The sequence below is a fragment of the Vicugna pacos genome, chromosome 10 (genome assembly GCF_048564905.1).
Source record: "Vicugna pacos chromosome 10, VicPac4, whole genome shotgun sequence".
Classification (NCBI taxonomy): Eukaryota; Metazoa; Chordata; class Mammalia; order Artiodactyla; family Camelidae; genus Vicugna; species Vicugna pacos.
Genome location: NC_132996.1, coordinates 2,331,315 through 2,346,846, shown reverse-complemented (window position 1 = coordinate 2,346,846; position 15,532 = coordinate 2,331,315). Strand labels below are relative to the sequence as shown.

At 40.9% G+C, this 15,532-nt stretch overlaps 1 long non-coding RNA gene across 1 annotated transcript in view; it reads left to right on the top strand.

Moving 5' to 3' along the window:
• Window positions 1–13,558, top strand: part of LOC140698902 (uncharacterized) — a 29,765-nt gene extending 16,207 nt beyond the window's left edge. Inside the window, exons 4-6 of the long non-coding RNA XR_012076908.1 lie at window positions 10,291–10,416; window positions 12,106–12,330; window positions 13,378–13,558. This is a non-coding gene — a long non-coding RNA (uncharacterized lncRNA). The remainder of the gene's footprint in view (window positions 1–10,290; window positions 10,417–12,105; window positions 12,331–13,377) is intronic.
• The last annotated feature ends 1,974 nt before the right edge of the window (window positions 13,559–15,532 follow it).

Here is a 15,532-nt window from a genome sequence, read left to right as displayed (position 1 = left end):
TTACACAAAATACTTGATATTCTTTAGTCATTTGGCATATTGGTGGAAATAAGTCGTTCTCATACTTGTTTCAGAAGGGTTGGGAACCATGAGCTAAGAAAACGGGAGGAGAAAGAGGCAGGGAGGCTCTTCAAACTTCATGCATAATATGAGAAACAGTAACTTTTCTCTTTTCTTCTAAAGCAAACTGGCACTGAGTTGTAACCTGCTATTACTCAGAATTGCTTTTCTGATCAGATACAAGTGCCTCAGATTTTTCAAGGCAACATGAATGATGAAATGTGTTTTAGCAGTTATCTTTAAAAGTAGTTTTATTTTTCAAGTAAAAGGCTATAGCCTGTTCTTTCTTCCAGCGGTACACGAAGTTCTCATTGATCCAGGTACATGATTTATGTGCTTAGTTTCTTTGGGTTTTTTGTTTTTTTTTTCAGTGCTTGTTTCATTGTGGTGTGAATGAATGTTTAAAATTTCTGGATTTTGATCTTTAGAACATGCTGATTTATCAGAACTGTTAAAAACCTGATTGTTCTTTCATCCTTGTTTGGTGGGGCACCCTATTGGTTACTGTTGTCTGTTAAAGAGGGAAATTCTTCCTCTAGCCTGCAGATCATTAAGTGAATGGTTGGCAGTGTGCCCTTAAATTTCATTGAATGCGTTGAAGATGATTGTCCAGTGAATTTTGAATTGACTCACAGTAATGACTTTGTTTCTGTGGCTTTTGCTCCTCTCCACAAGAGTTTTAATTCTCTGTTGCATTTTGTATACGTGTTCTTCACAGGGGAAGAAATTTTGCATTTTTTAGAGAGGTGGGTTTTCCTAGCCCCTCTGAATGCATTCTGTAATTGATACAACAATAATCTGTTATTGCAGTGCTTAATTATTTCATAAACTAGTTTTTGGCTTAATCAGAAACAATGACAGAGTGATAATAAAAATTAGGAAAACCTTCCTTCCTTTGAAGAATAGAAATCAGGTGGTCAGGCTTACCCATGCTTTGTGCGGGACACACTTACTCTTATGTCATTGTGTATCATGATTCGGAGATGGAGTTGCTTCAGGTTTATAGATTTTTGTTTTAACATTTGTGTTGAATTCTTTCTCAAGGCTGATGTATCCTGTTGGGTTTGTTGAAAGTTTAGAAGGGAAACAAATGCGGTTTTTTGGTTTCCGGAGGCCTGAGTTGCTCATGATAAAAAGCTGAGGGTGGGCTGAGAAACAAAGTGACACTCACTCTCCTCCCAGATGAAATTGATGAAAAATGAAATCAATTAAGTGTATCGGTATTTGACCAATAGAAGTTAGCGAGACCAAACTGGCTAGTTATGCCCAAAGAAAGTACTGAATTCACCTGCAGAATTAAGTGTTTACCAAGAAGCAGCAGCTTAGAGCAATCAGAAAAATCAGTAAAATGATGAGATATAAAATGAATATAATATCTTTTATTTCTGAAACGTTTCTACGTTAAGTTGTGTAGAGCTAAAATTAAGTTTCAAGCACCAGGAATTAAGAATGTGGGTGGTTCTGTATGATCGTTATTCAGGGATGTGCCTAGACCCTGCTAGAGTGGCTGAAGCTGGCAGGAAAAGGCCTAGAGCCAGGATTTGTCACCCTAGGGTGTCCTCCAAAATGGTTCCATGTGGGAGCCCATGATTTGGTTAAAAAATTTTAACAGACACCAGCCTCCTGTCAACTTTAAGATGAAAAAATTATGCTTAATAACTGCTTTGCAAACAAGCGCCTGTGCATCCTCACTGCTGTCTCCTTGCCTTAAAAAGCAGAGACAATGCTTTGCTTGCAAAGTTGAGGTTTTAGATAGCACTCAGCTCATTGCAAAGCAATGACCTAGGCCCTCAGCTATAAACGCTGGGCTTGTGTGCAGTTAGATAGTCTATTATCCCCAAAACAAGGACCTAGCTGGTCTGGTGGTCTGCTGTGTAATTCACATATCTAAAGAATATATCTTACTCTCCTCACTCCATGACTTCCCTAAAGATACACTAAGCCTTTGTACTCATGTTGGATTCTACAATCTCTGTCTGATCCCTTCTTTCCCCAGGTTCCTGTTTACTATCAACACTGTAGTTGTTAATGATTTTTTCCTTTGATTATACACAATAAATATGGGAGCATTTGAGAGGCTCGTGGAGTTGGCTCCCTACTCCCTCTCTATTTCTTGACTTTTTCCACAGAGTCTTGAGTAATCATTACATGTCGGTAAAACTTCTGCCAGCCAGAACCCACAGTTCAAGGTGAGAACGATGCAGGCTTTATCTTTCCTACCCAAGGGAGAGAGAGAAGAGAATTGAGATATTCTCCCCTGGTGGTCCCTTCCTGCCCCAGGGCCACTCCAGTTCACCTGCAGCCTTCTGGCCTCTGCTCAGAGGGCCTCTGTCCCAGGAGTGACAGCAGCCTTTTCTTCCCTTGTCAGCATTTCCTGTGACTTTCGGAAGTTGGTCTCTTCTCTGCAATTCAACCCTGGCAGATGTGATGGTGGTCAGCGTGCTTGTGGGCAGTCACTTGGGGACTCCTAGGAGCCATGCTGTTTCCTCAGTCTCTCATTCGAGGTTACAGAACAGTTGAGCCCCGAAGGAAGCCCATTCACGTGAGGTCAACAGAGTATTTCATCACTTTCATTTAATTTTTAAATTTTCAGTGGAGAAATAATTTGTAGCAAACTGTTCCAGATATTCGGCCGCCTGCTTTCCTCACCACCTTTTCCTTGTTGCCTCTGGTGCTTGTTTTAAGAACAAGGTTTCTTCTCTGGTCATTTCTAGCAGCTGGGCTTGCTAAATCCTTGATCTGCATTTGAAGCCAAAGGCTTCTTGGTGATGTCAAACTGATTTTCCTATTTCTGAATATTTCGTGAACACTCAGCAACAGTTTCAAGTGAATTTCTCTTGTCTAATTTCAGTTAACTCACATTTGCTGATCTCCTGCTTTCATGCTGAGGGCAGTTTCTTCCTCCTGTATTAAAAGTTAGCAATTTGCATTTACTATTTGAAGGTACTGGCCCTAGGTTCTTTTTCCTTAACAGTTTTAATACAATTCACCCATAAACATGTGCAGCACTTTTTACTCTATGCCCAGAATTATGCATCTAAGTCAATCTCAGAACATTTTCATCCCCCAACAGGAAGCCCCATATGCACAAGCAGTCATTCCCATTTTCCCCATCCTCCCCCAGGCCCAGGGAGCCACTCTTCTCTCTCTCTGGATTTACCTGTGCTGAACATTTAATGTAAATCGAGTCACTTCATGTAAGTGGAACCGTCTATTGTGAATGACTTCTTTCACACTGAGTAACGTGTTCAAAGTTTGTCCACGTTGTGGCCTGGGTCAGTACTCTATGCTTTGCTATTGCTGAATTATATTCTACTGTATAGCTGGGCCGCACTGTTTACCCATTCATCAGGTGATAGTTATTTGTGTTGTTTCTGATTTTTGGCTGTGATGAGTAATGGCGCCGTGAATAATCCTGTAGGAGTTTTTATGTGGACATTTGTTTTCAGTTCTCTTTTAGATACATTATGTTTACATAGCAGAGTAACTTATCAACTAGATTTGACAAGAGGAGTGTATTATTGATTATTTGCTTTAGTTGAAATATTCTAACTTTCATAAAGTAATCAGTGCCCATAAATGAACAAATATGTTTGTATTATTTTGCAACATATGAGCAGACTTCATATGTTTCTATATAATATATATGACTGTGTGTTTTAATCTGTCAGTGTTTTCATAGTTTTTCAGCAATGTTGTAACTTTAGAATTCTTCTGAGAAAATCACCCGCGATTCTAGTGCAGTTTGTACAGTGCATCCTGTCTTTTGCATGGGATTCCACTGTCCCCTCAGTGAGGACTTTCCTCTCCTATTGAGTTAGTAGTAGAGTTAAAGGAACTGTGATTTCTAGGCCTTCGCTCTCCATGTGTTTGCCTTTGGCTGTCAATCACGATTTTCCCTTTCTTGAGTTTTCATTGTTCCATTAGAATTTTTGAAAATAACTATTAATATGTTGCATCGATCTCCCTAGAAACTTGATGTGTTTGTGCTTTTCAGTTTTTAATTTATGAAACATGTAAATGCACTCTTGTTTTTAAGTAGTACTTTTTCACTAGATATTTGTTTATCTCTTTATAGTTAAAATATTTTTTCCCAATGAATGAATCGGTGTGCATGTTTTAAAAGATACCTTACTTTTTATTGTTCTTATTGTAACAGTTATATTCACTGTAGAGAATTTAGAAAATAAGGATAAACACAATAATAACTTAAAAATGGCCTCTAACCTCACCTGGAGATACTGTTGTAAGGTTTGAAATTGAGAATTACAAGTCCTCTCAACTTGTTCTTCTTTTTCAAGTATATTTTGGTTACTGAAACCCTCGAATTACCATATGAATTGTAGCAGAAGCTAGACAGTTTCTGCAGTGGAGCCTGCTGGGATTGTGATAGAAACCACGTTTTATGTATGAATCGCTCTGGGGAGCATTGCCATCCCAAGAGCGCTGTCTTCTGATCCATGAATGTGCGTGGTGTCTCTGTCCAGGTATTTAGGTCTTCTTTAATTTTTTTCAACAATGTTTTGAGTTTACAGAGCATTATTTTACTTTATTTTTCTTTGCCTTTATACTGAGGACAAGTGTGCAAGGTACCAGGATCAGAAGTGTATTTCAGCCCCGCGACTTGCTGCCACGATGAACGCTGCACTCTTGCCTGGCCCTCTGTAAAATCTTGCACAAAATAGGACTTCAGTAACTCTCTCGAATGAATGATAATATGATTGCTGATTGATGTTTGAGGGTCCTTGTGATGATGTCTTTTTCCCAGCCTTTCCCCTCTTCTTAACTATGACCTTTCTCTTCCTTTCCTCCAGCCTGGTTTTCAGCCTGCCTGTGGCATTGATTTTCCCTGCCTGTAGATTCTTCCTTTCACTGGTTCAGGATAATGTTACATATGGGCTGTAGAAACATGCTAGATGACAAGAAAGAGCAAGTCCATTGCATGCTAGTATTTTTAGATTGTGTTATTCTTTTTTCGATTGAAATTAAATCAAGTTAACCCCCTGAGCCCTGCCATGAGCTCTTTCCGCCTTCCTACAAGTGATACTGCTCTTGTTGCTGCATGTTCCCTGCCCCCAGCCTTGGTTTTGGAGTTGAGTAAGTCACCATCAGTGAAGCCCTCTCTTTAAAAGTTGAAGACAATATTTGCTCCTTCTCTCTCATTGGGGACTTGGATGAAATGAGTTACCAGATAAAGAATGGAGCCCCACCTCATTCTGAACCCCACTCTTTCCGTTCTTTTCTCCAGGGGAAAAGAGTACAATTCAACAATATAAAGATTGATTGTGAACTAATGAGATAGACAAGACAACCGATCATTTATTAAATATCCTTTCATGCTAGAAACAAATGTATTATACACACAAACAGCACACAAATCACGGTAGTACCGTGGTTACAAACGTGGGTCTGAGTTCGAGTCCTGCTCTGGAGTGACCAGTCATGTGAGATGGAGAAATGGTAGGTCGGCTTAGCCTCTCCAGAACTGGCTTTCTGTCCTGCAGAGACTGGGCTCCCTAGGCGTCCCCAACCCGTAGAGGTGCTGTGGGGTGTAAATGATGCGCGTGGGCAGCCCGAGCACAGCTGCTCATTCCTCGTAAGTGCAGGATCGCATAGCTTTTGCGGTGACGGCTTTATGACCGCCCCGTGTAGACTCTCAGTGCTCCGAAGGGATGCCTTGTGGTTTGGAGATGGGGTTCTCACTTCTGTAAATACCCAAGGATAGTGTTATTGGGCCCTGCTGATTTGAATCTCTTCTTTAGAAAGTACATAATGTAGATATATTTTTCAAGCATGTGTGCTTTTTTTCTTTTACTATTTAAAATTCTACCCTCTCATCTCTTGGTGTGACTTTTCATGGAATCCAAGAAACAGTCCTAAGCTACCTGCCTCTTCACACTTCTCCGTGGTGGTTTCCTTCCCTGACTAGAAGAGGGTTTTGCATAGGAAATTTTCTTTGTTCCCCTTTTCTTGGAGTCTCTCTGTCTGTCTGCCCATCTCTTACCTCTCAATCTGTCCATTTATCGACCCACTGATTCTTCTGACATGTTCCAAAACACATTTCAGGCAGCTTACAGAAGAACAGATACCAAATAAACAGGTGAGAAAATGAGACCAAGTTCATACAGTGAAGCTAGGAGGCGAGTCTTTATGACGGTTGTAGGCGTGAGACACACGCCTCTTCCCTGTGACTTACATGATGAACAGCAGCAGTGTGCCTAAGGCTCCCAGCAGACACAGGGAAACAGGGTTTGTGGGAGATGCTCACTGGCCGTGAAATAAAGAAGTGGCTGAGCTACTTAGGCTTAGAAGAATATTTTGAATGTCTTCCAAAATCAGAGTATTGCATCTTTTCTTTTGTGAGAGTTCTACGTATAGTTGGCTACATTCTATACCTGGAAGTTTCCCCAAAACTGCTTCCCACGTGAGTCCCATGGCTCGGGAATGGGGTGGTTCTGCTCATTGACGGGGGTTGGCCAGAAACAGAAAATGAGAGCCTCAAAGGTGCCTGGGATTTGTCAGTTATGTTTTGTCACTGCTGTAGCGTTGAAAAAATGCTTTCATAGTTTCTCTCCATCTGAGGCGGCAGCGTGCTCTCTTACCAGCATCAGGAGCTCAGGGCCACGGGATAGTGCTGGCTGAATGCACTGCCGTCAAGACAGCTGAGCTAGTCACTGCAGGTGTGATTCTTTTACATACTTCATTTCATGTTCTTTACTAGAATGTTTCAACAGGGAGTTAATTAACTGAGTTAATTAACATTAAATAAATATGATCTTTGTTGAAAAGACATTTATAGGCAGAATATAAGCTGTGTAGACTTTAAAAACGGTTTCATTACTGAAATTTCATTTGGGAAGATACACAGTTTATCTTATATATGCCTCTCTTTTAAAGTAACAAAGAAACCAGACAGGAAAGGCATAGGATGGTTTCTGTTCTTCCTCTCGGCTTGCAGATGCCCTCACGCCCAGTAGCATCAATCCAGACACCAGCACTGACACTGGCCGTGCTCAGAACTGCCTCAGCTCTGAAGACACTGCTGACAAATAGAAGGGGGCCGCGCCCTGTTACAGCAGGTGCTCTCACTTTGTGGGTCCTTATGTAACTGCATGGTGTTAATCAGGATCGCCCGTCCTACATTGTGTGACGCTGCTGCCTTGTCTCCTAACTACTTGTTTCTCTAAGTATTCATGTATTATTCTCCAATGCGTGGTACTACACAACTGAAAATGCTTTTTTCAGATGAAAAAGAATGTGCATTTAAAATAATAAGTCTGAAAAAGGGGGCAAAGTTGCTCTCCTGGTCCCGCTATTCAAAGATAATAATTAACACGTTAACATCTATTTTCTGTTCTTTTCTTCAGTGTGTATCACTTCTGTCATAAAAAACCAGAGAGCACTCTGTGCCTGTTTACTGTGTGGACACCTCCATTTTCCATTCGGCTTTTTGTATGTTTTTCTACAATATTCTATCTCCTCTGGCATGATTTTTGATGACCAGTATAGCATTCTGTCTTGTGGAGACATCGTCCATTTTACTTCAGACTTAAATAAACTTTTAAATTCCAAGTATACTTAACTGAAATACAGAAAAGAGAACTGTGGTGGTACGTGAAGGCCCCTAACTCCCTTCCCCTTACTTCCTGAGAGTAAAAGCTGTTGAAAATTTCGTATATATATATCATGACCTTTATGCTATGACATACGTATATACACACATATGAGAATTCCATGTATACGTGTGTGTTTATATGCTTTATTTAAAAATGAGACCATACTATATGTTTTTCTGCTGCTCGCTTTATTCACTCAGGGGTATATCATAGACGTCCCACCACTCCAGACTCACCCGGTCCTTTCAGAAAGAGTGGAGGGGTCTCCTGATGTGCGGCTGTGGTCTCTTGTCCACAGACACCTTTGGTGAGAGAATGCTGTGGACAAGGCCCTGGACCACGGTGAAACGCCGGCTCCCTCAGTGCTCGCAGGTCGCCGTGATTTACCGCATCATTGTCTTGATGGTGGACATTTAAGTTTTCTCCATTTTCCACTGTCAGAAAGGATGTTTGACTGGCATCCTTCTTGTACAGACATTCCTGTGATCTTGTATGTGTATTCCTTTAGTTAAGACTTCTGGAAATTTAGTCCCTGGATGTGACATTTACATTCATCACAGACTCCTTTCAAGTGACTCTAGAAATTCCTTCTCCATTGGGGAATGAAAAGATGTACAATTACTTATGTAACCAATTCTCTATTGCTGGATATGATTTCACTTCTGTTTTTCTTCCCACCATTGTAAACAGTGATGTGTAAATGCCCAGAAAGGTGCATCTTTTTGGACTGATTTTTTTTTCCTAAAGGAAACGATTCCTAGAAGTGGTGTTGTGTCAGTGTGTACGTACGTTTTTCAGAGTTTACATATCCATTGACATGTCGTCCTCTGAAAATGTCGCTCATGGTTTCTTCTCCCACAGATGGACACTAGCTAGAATATCTTTTAAAAATATTTGCCAATATGATGAGCAAAAGTGCTTTTTCATTGTTTTAGTTTGCATTTGATGACCCATGAGGTATTGAGCATTTTTTACTCATTAGCCATTTGACTTTTTTAAAATTAATGATATCTTTTTTTCCTTTGCACACGTTTAAGTGAGGGAGCTTCTTGTTGCTTTGTGACAGGTCTCTGTATGTTATGAACATTAACCCCTTGTCTTCACCAACATGTATCACAGAACTTTTTCTTGTCATTTCTTGCCTTTCATTTTGTTCAGGAGGTTTTATATTTTGGTTGTGTCTCAAAATATTCTTATGATAGTAAATCTCTTCCTTGTGGGTTTTATCTTTGACATTATTCTTAGAAATACTTTCTTATAATGGAATAAATTTCTTCTGTAGGTTTTTTTAACCTCTAACATGGAGATGATAATAGTACTTGTTAATGTAAGGGTAAGTTGAGTTAATAAGAGCAAAGTGTTGTATTTGCTGTTATTAGTACTTTTTAATATTTACATCACTGTCTGTAATTTATCTTCTGCTCCTTATGACAGGAATAGGATTTATTCTTTCCAGGTGACTCTCTGATTGTCCCAGGACAATTATTGAAGTCATACGTTTCTCTTTGATTTGAAATCCCACCTGTACAGAATACTTATGTACACTAGAGTCTCTTTTTGAGCTCATGGTTCCTTTCTGTCAATCTGCCTTTCTTACTCCAGCACTATATGTTACATATTGTAAAAATTTATTTAATAATTGCAGTCTGAATTTTTTTTGATTATTTTCTTCCATCCTAAATTTTCTTGTCTAGTATTATGACTTTATTATTCCTGAAGGATTCCAAAATATTTTGTTCAAGTTAAAAAAAAATCAGATTGGCGTTTTCATGGGAATTTTTAGTAAGATTTGAATTATTCTAATGAGAACTTACATCTTTACAAAACTGCCTTCCTCCATGTAATTTGTTGATGTGTCTACATTCACACCTCTTACTTTACCCCTCAGTAGAATCCTGAATTTTCTCCATTTAGAACATGGCCATTATTTTTGAATTTATTCCAGATTATTGTTTATGTTTTTGTCAATTTTGTAAATGAGAATTTTTTGCTATTATATTTTTAAATGCTTAAAACTGACATTTAGAAAGGAAGATTAGGTTTGTAAATACTCACTTTGTAACTTATCATTTAAAATTGTAAGTATTAAGTACTTGTTCCACAGTCCTTTCTTTTTTGCTTTTAAAAATTTGTATCCAAGATTCTCAAAATGGTCATAGCTAAGTAGTATAGGTGGGGAGACAAATGGAGAGAGGTAGTGAGGCTCATGTACAAACTGTGAGGAGTTTCATGGCTACCTTTAGGCTGGAGAAGCCACAGAAGAGCCCAGGTTAGACCAGGGATGGCTTTGGATGCAATTGAAAGCCAGCTTTCCTGCCTGTATGGTGAAGCCTGGTGGGCGTGGCAGGTAGATGATCAAGTTCTGATCAAGGTCATTGGCTGCACAGAGCGCTGTGTCTGTGAGAACTGGTGACCATTGCCATGGGAAATGCTTGGTGCCAGGAACACTGCAGAGGAGCTGGGGAGACTGTGTGTTAAGGATTTTCCAGTCCTGGGAGTGGGAGGGTCAGACTCTGCATTCAGATCTGAGTTTGAATTCATCCTCTTAAGTTTACTGGTCCTGTGACTTTAGTCAAGTTATACATCCTGATTGAACTCCTGTCTCTCAAAACAGGAGAATTACGGCCTGCTGCTAGAGTGTTTGATCAGGGTAAATGATTTGTGTCTATAAGATGCCACGTAAAGTCACAAGCTCAGTGAGAAATGGGTTGTCGCCTCTTCTTCTGCAACTCAGTGCTCGGTAAGTCATCAGGGGAAAGCGAGTCCCTAATTTATATGTGGTGCAAGGAAGAACAAAAATAACGTCTTGCCTTTCCCTGGCAGTATTCTTACTTCTTTGCTTCATGTACCTCTTTCCTCCTTTACTCTTCTCTTTCACCTCCTCCACCAAGTGCCTGAGACTCTCTCAGAACACCAGATTCAAATTACTTTAAATGTTGGCTCATCCCCATGAAATGACAGTGACATAAAAAAAACTGTACACATCTCAGATTTGACTGTATTTGATTTACACACACACACGTGCACACACACACAGGCTACCTCCCATTTGCTGAGGGAGAAGGAACACTTTTTCTGAGTTTTCATTTACTGAGCGTGAGAGCAAAGTCTCTTGAGCAGAATTTCGCCTGGCTTCGTGCATGGTTTTTTAAATTGGATTTCTGCTTTGTGTCCATAGAAATATTCTCCTATTAGATGAGAGGAAGTGGAGACATAGATATTCTGCTGAGATATTGGTGTCATCATATTTGAGTTTTAAAGGACTTAAGACAGCATAGAGTCGTAACTTTTTATGGGTGAGAATCCATGATGGTGTAACTTGGACAACAACCTGGGTCTCCTGCCATCGTGTCCACCTGGGTGAAGAGGCAACTGGGTGGGGGATGGCAGGGATCCTTCTTGCTTGAGTTCCAGGGTATTGTTAGTTTTCATGGCTCAGCTGCCTTTAGTTTATGTTCATGTGGCCTCTCATGGGAAGGTCACTCTGTCCTGATAGACTGAGTTTCTAATCAGCAAAAAGCTCTGGACCCACTCATATTTTCCAGAGTTTTTCTTCTGACCTGCTGACACTTTATATAAATGAGACCTAACAAACTACTGGATATAAAATCCTTATTGTTATTGTTTTCCCTCAAGTTCCATAGGAATGGGGTGCTGTCTCAGGCTAAGGCTAGATCTGAACAAATATAGGGTGATAGGCTGTGCTGCTGGACCCTCCCCAGTTGAATGGGATTTCCACTTTAGTTTTTAGATGAGTTCAAATCTTGTCTTTACCAGTTACTAGCTTTATGACCTTTGGGAAGTAACTTTACTTTTTTGGGTTCCAATTTTCTTTATCTGTAAATAAGTTCAGTCTATATTTTAGGGTTTTTGTTTTAGAATTGAATGAGCTAATTCTCTCATTTATACCTAAAGTACTTATCGCGTGGTTGTATGATGGTGCCTTGGTAGTTGATTACTAAGGCACTCGGCAGTGAGAAAGGGGGTGGGGCCCCCTGGATCAAAGAGCTTGTATTCCAGGATATGTTTGTAAAAGACTGGATTGCATTGGATTTTTAGTAAATGTCCATTCCTTTCCTAATCCCCATTGATTGTGTATATATCTTTATACTAATATATGAACAATTTGTTTTTGCAATTTAAATCTTTGTAGTATTTAAAGAATATAGCTATAACAAAAATACGTGAAATAAAATGATTTGACTTTTATTTTCCTTTCAATAGGCAAAACAGAATAAAATAGAAAAGAAAAGAAAAAGTATTGAAGGAGTAGAAATAATTTTATTTCTGTGGAATTAACTCCCTATATTAGGTTTTTCCATTGTGTTGTTAAACAGCATATAAAATTGACAGGTTGTGACTTCAGTGTTGATAGCTAGGTGAGTATACTTTCTTTTTGTATTTGTCTTTGATGAATTATTTGCACTAGATCATAAATGATGTGCATATTACATATTGGAAACAAGGAAACAGTGGATGAATACTACCTCCAATGCAGTCATTTTGTTACCGAGTCCAAACTCGTTCTGCTTGCCACATGACAGGCCAATAAACTGGGAGATGAGGTGTTGGAGCAAGGAATAGTGACTTTATTTGCAACGCTGGCAGACCCAGAAGACGGCAGACTGATGTCCTGGAGAACCATCTTCCCCAAGTCAGAATTCAATCTCCTTTTATAATAAAAAGGGTCTGGGTTGTGGTTGGTTGTTGCATACTTCTTGCTGCATGAATTGTTTGTCCTCTGAATCCACTGTTCTTGCAGGTGTCCATGTGGATCAAATCATGGTGCCCCTGTAAAACCTCCAAAAAAACAAAGGTTATTCTCTATTTTGCAACTTGCCATCTCTACAGAAGTGCAGATGAGCTAACATTTTTAAAGATCAGGGCCGGGAGAATAGGCTTTCCTGTAGATTTCAGGCTAAAGGCAACTTTCTTTTTCAAATGGTGCAGAGCTACCAAGTCTGAGCCTAGAAAACAGGGCACACGTTTAAAGCCAAAGGAATAGATCAAACATAGGGTCAAAATTGTTCTTTTTTATTACAATTCCCTTTTCAGCTTCATAGATAATTTTAGTAAGAAACATGAGCAATTTTGTATTTTTGCTTCTTAATAACCGATAAGTGGGCCAACTATATTTTTGTGAGCAGGGATGCTGTGCGGGCCCTGGGGTGACAGCAAACTCTTGTTGGGGTGGCCGACCTTGCAACATGTCTGATGCCCCGTGAGTGTTGGTGAGGGTCCCCCTAGCCAGGGGCTCTCTTCAGGAACCAGCATATGGGCATTGTCTTCTGGAGACCTCTTTTATGGCTGCAGGAATTATTTTCAGATACTGTGATTGAAAAATCACTCCAGCTGGGGATAGTTAGGGGAAAGAGGAAAAGGAAAAGGGTTTGGAGTAGAGTAGAAGAGTAGGACATAAGATCACGGATCCTGAGTACTTGGCAGCGGGGCCTCGGGAGAGAGGGGAGCAGAGGTGGGGAGGGGCCTGGCTCCGGAACCAGCTCCTGTACCTGTCCCCACGCCCAAGCCACATAGGTTTTAATTGGCCTGGGCCACCTCTCTGGGCTGGGTGTCACCCTGGGCAGAACCTTGAGAATCGAAGGGAAGGGATGGGCAGCACTCACCTAGGGGGTCACTGAGGACTTCGTTGAAGTCCACAGTGCCTTTCTGGTCATGTGTCTTCACTTGTCCTTTATCCCAGGATCTGAGGAGGAGGAGCAAGGAACTCAGGGAAGGATCCAGGAAGATATCCGACTGTGTTAAGAGAGGACAGAAAATGTGAAACGGGGAGTGAGGACACTTGCAGCAAAGTAAAATGACTTCACAAACATTGCTTCAGAGCTGCAGGTGTAAGAGAGCCTAAGCCAGTCTCAGAGTGCAGAGGACAAGCGGAAAGGAACTGCAAAATTTCCACTGACAATTGAAATTTTGTTAAATAGCCTGATACTGTTGTTTGCATCACTTGAATGAATGCAGGCATATTTCTTTGGGCATTTACAGGTTCACTCAACCCCACCAGCCCCTCTTGCCCCCATCGGGGATGGGCTTTCTCAAGCACAGTGCCCCCTCTGCTTGGGTGGGCCACGCCGCTGGTCCTCGCCTGGGGCCGGGCTGCTGCAGGGCCCTGAGTCCCCGAGGCACGGCCTGTGATACACGACTGGAGCATCTCTGCTCTTGACTGGGGGCCTCCGTTTCCCCTGCAGTGTAAGAATGCCGGTGACTGAGTTAGAAGCATGCTTCCAAGCTGTCCGTGTCCTCGGCATCAAGAAGCGGAGCCTGGAAGCTTCCGAGTTTCTCCAGGATGCGGTCTACTTTCACCTTCGCAGGTGAGTGCATGTCCTTACACAAGTGGAGGAATTACTGCAGTTTTCCTGGAACTTTCTCACCACTAGTCCATCTGATTTTTCTGTGCTAGGATTCAGTATGGCCTGCTAAATAATCTGGAGTGAGATCTTGAAACCCTGATGAAGAGGATTATTTATTTCATTTCTCTATATGATAGTCTTTTACTTTTAAAATTCAGAATGATTCTTTCAGGAAATTTTGGTGGGGTTGGAGAATCAACTTTGCTGTTAACATCTTTGCTACCTGTTGCTTTATGCCTCTCACCTGTCTTCTGTCACTTGTGAGGCGGTTCCATTTGTGATTCTGTCCGGGTTGTTCATGTTATAAAATATAACTTCTATAAAAGTACAGTCTCTTTTACTCCGAAGACATTCCACAAATACTCCTTTAATCTGGGTGTGGTTTTAAGAAGACAGAATCATTAGAACATATAATTGCAAGTTGCTAGTGCAAAATCCCCAAATCAATAGTCTAGCTAAACATCTAAAATCTTTCTAATCTACCTTGGATTTGTATGGATAAGTAAAGCAGTTTGCTAAGAACACAAGACCAGGTTTAGAATAAAGGCTGGTGTAGCTCAGCAGGTCCTCCCAAGCTGATGCTCTGCCAGAGGGTGGGGCCGAGGGAAGAGGGCGTGTCCTGCCCTCCCTGAGCTGACAATTTTATAGCAAAGACCTTCAGCAGGTGAAAAAATTGGAGTTTCTTCTAAGAAGAGTGAGTTTGAAAAGAGTCCCAAAAGCGCGGGAGTGGCACAATCACATTTGTCTCAAGTAGGGGAGAGTGGCTGTGGGGCCATTTGGGAGACTCGTGAGTCCAGGTGCGCAGTGTTGGTGGCTTCCACTAGAGCGGTGGGACGGTCACTGGGTAAAAGCGAACAGATTGAAGGCACGTCTAGATGGTAAAAAGTAAAGGATGAATGCTGTCTGTGAATGTAGGATGGAGTAAGGCCCAGGTTTCTGTGTGAAATAATGAGGTAAATGATGCTCCTGCGGTGCTCTGAGGAGGAAAGCTGCAGAGGGAGTTCTGGGGGAAAACTGATGAGTTCAGCTGTGGGTGAATTGAAAGGCTGTTAAATGTGTGGTCTGGGAGCTCAGGTGAGAGCCAGTAGTGAGTAGGGGGAGTGGAAAGGGACTTTCAAATAATTTTGTCTTGTGAACATACAAATAAATATGAGTAATGACTCACTTAACACCTCTGTATTCTGGATTTAAAGCCCAGTAACATTTTGCTATTCAGATTGCAGAGGTTCTTAAATTTTTTTAATAGAAATAAATAGAAACAAAATATTGGAGTTAAGGAACATCTTAGAATTGATATGTGTCCTTGTTTGTATTTTTATACCTCATCTGTTTATAACCATAATCTACAAAAAGTTAGCTTGCTTAGCATAAGAGTTTAACAGAGGGCCTTGACACACACTGTTTGGGGTTGAAACTGATCTTCTTGGGCAAATTATGTAGCCTCTCTGTGCCTTAGTTGCATCTTCTGTGACTGCCCCCGGGCCCTTCATC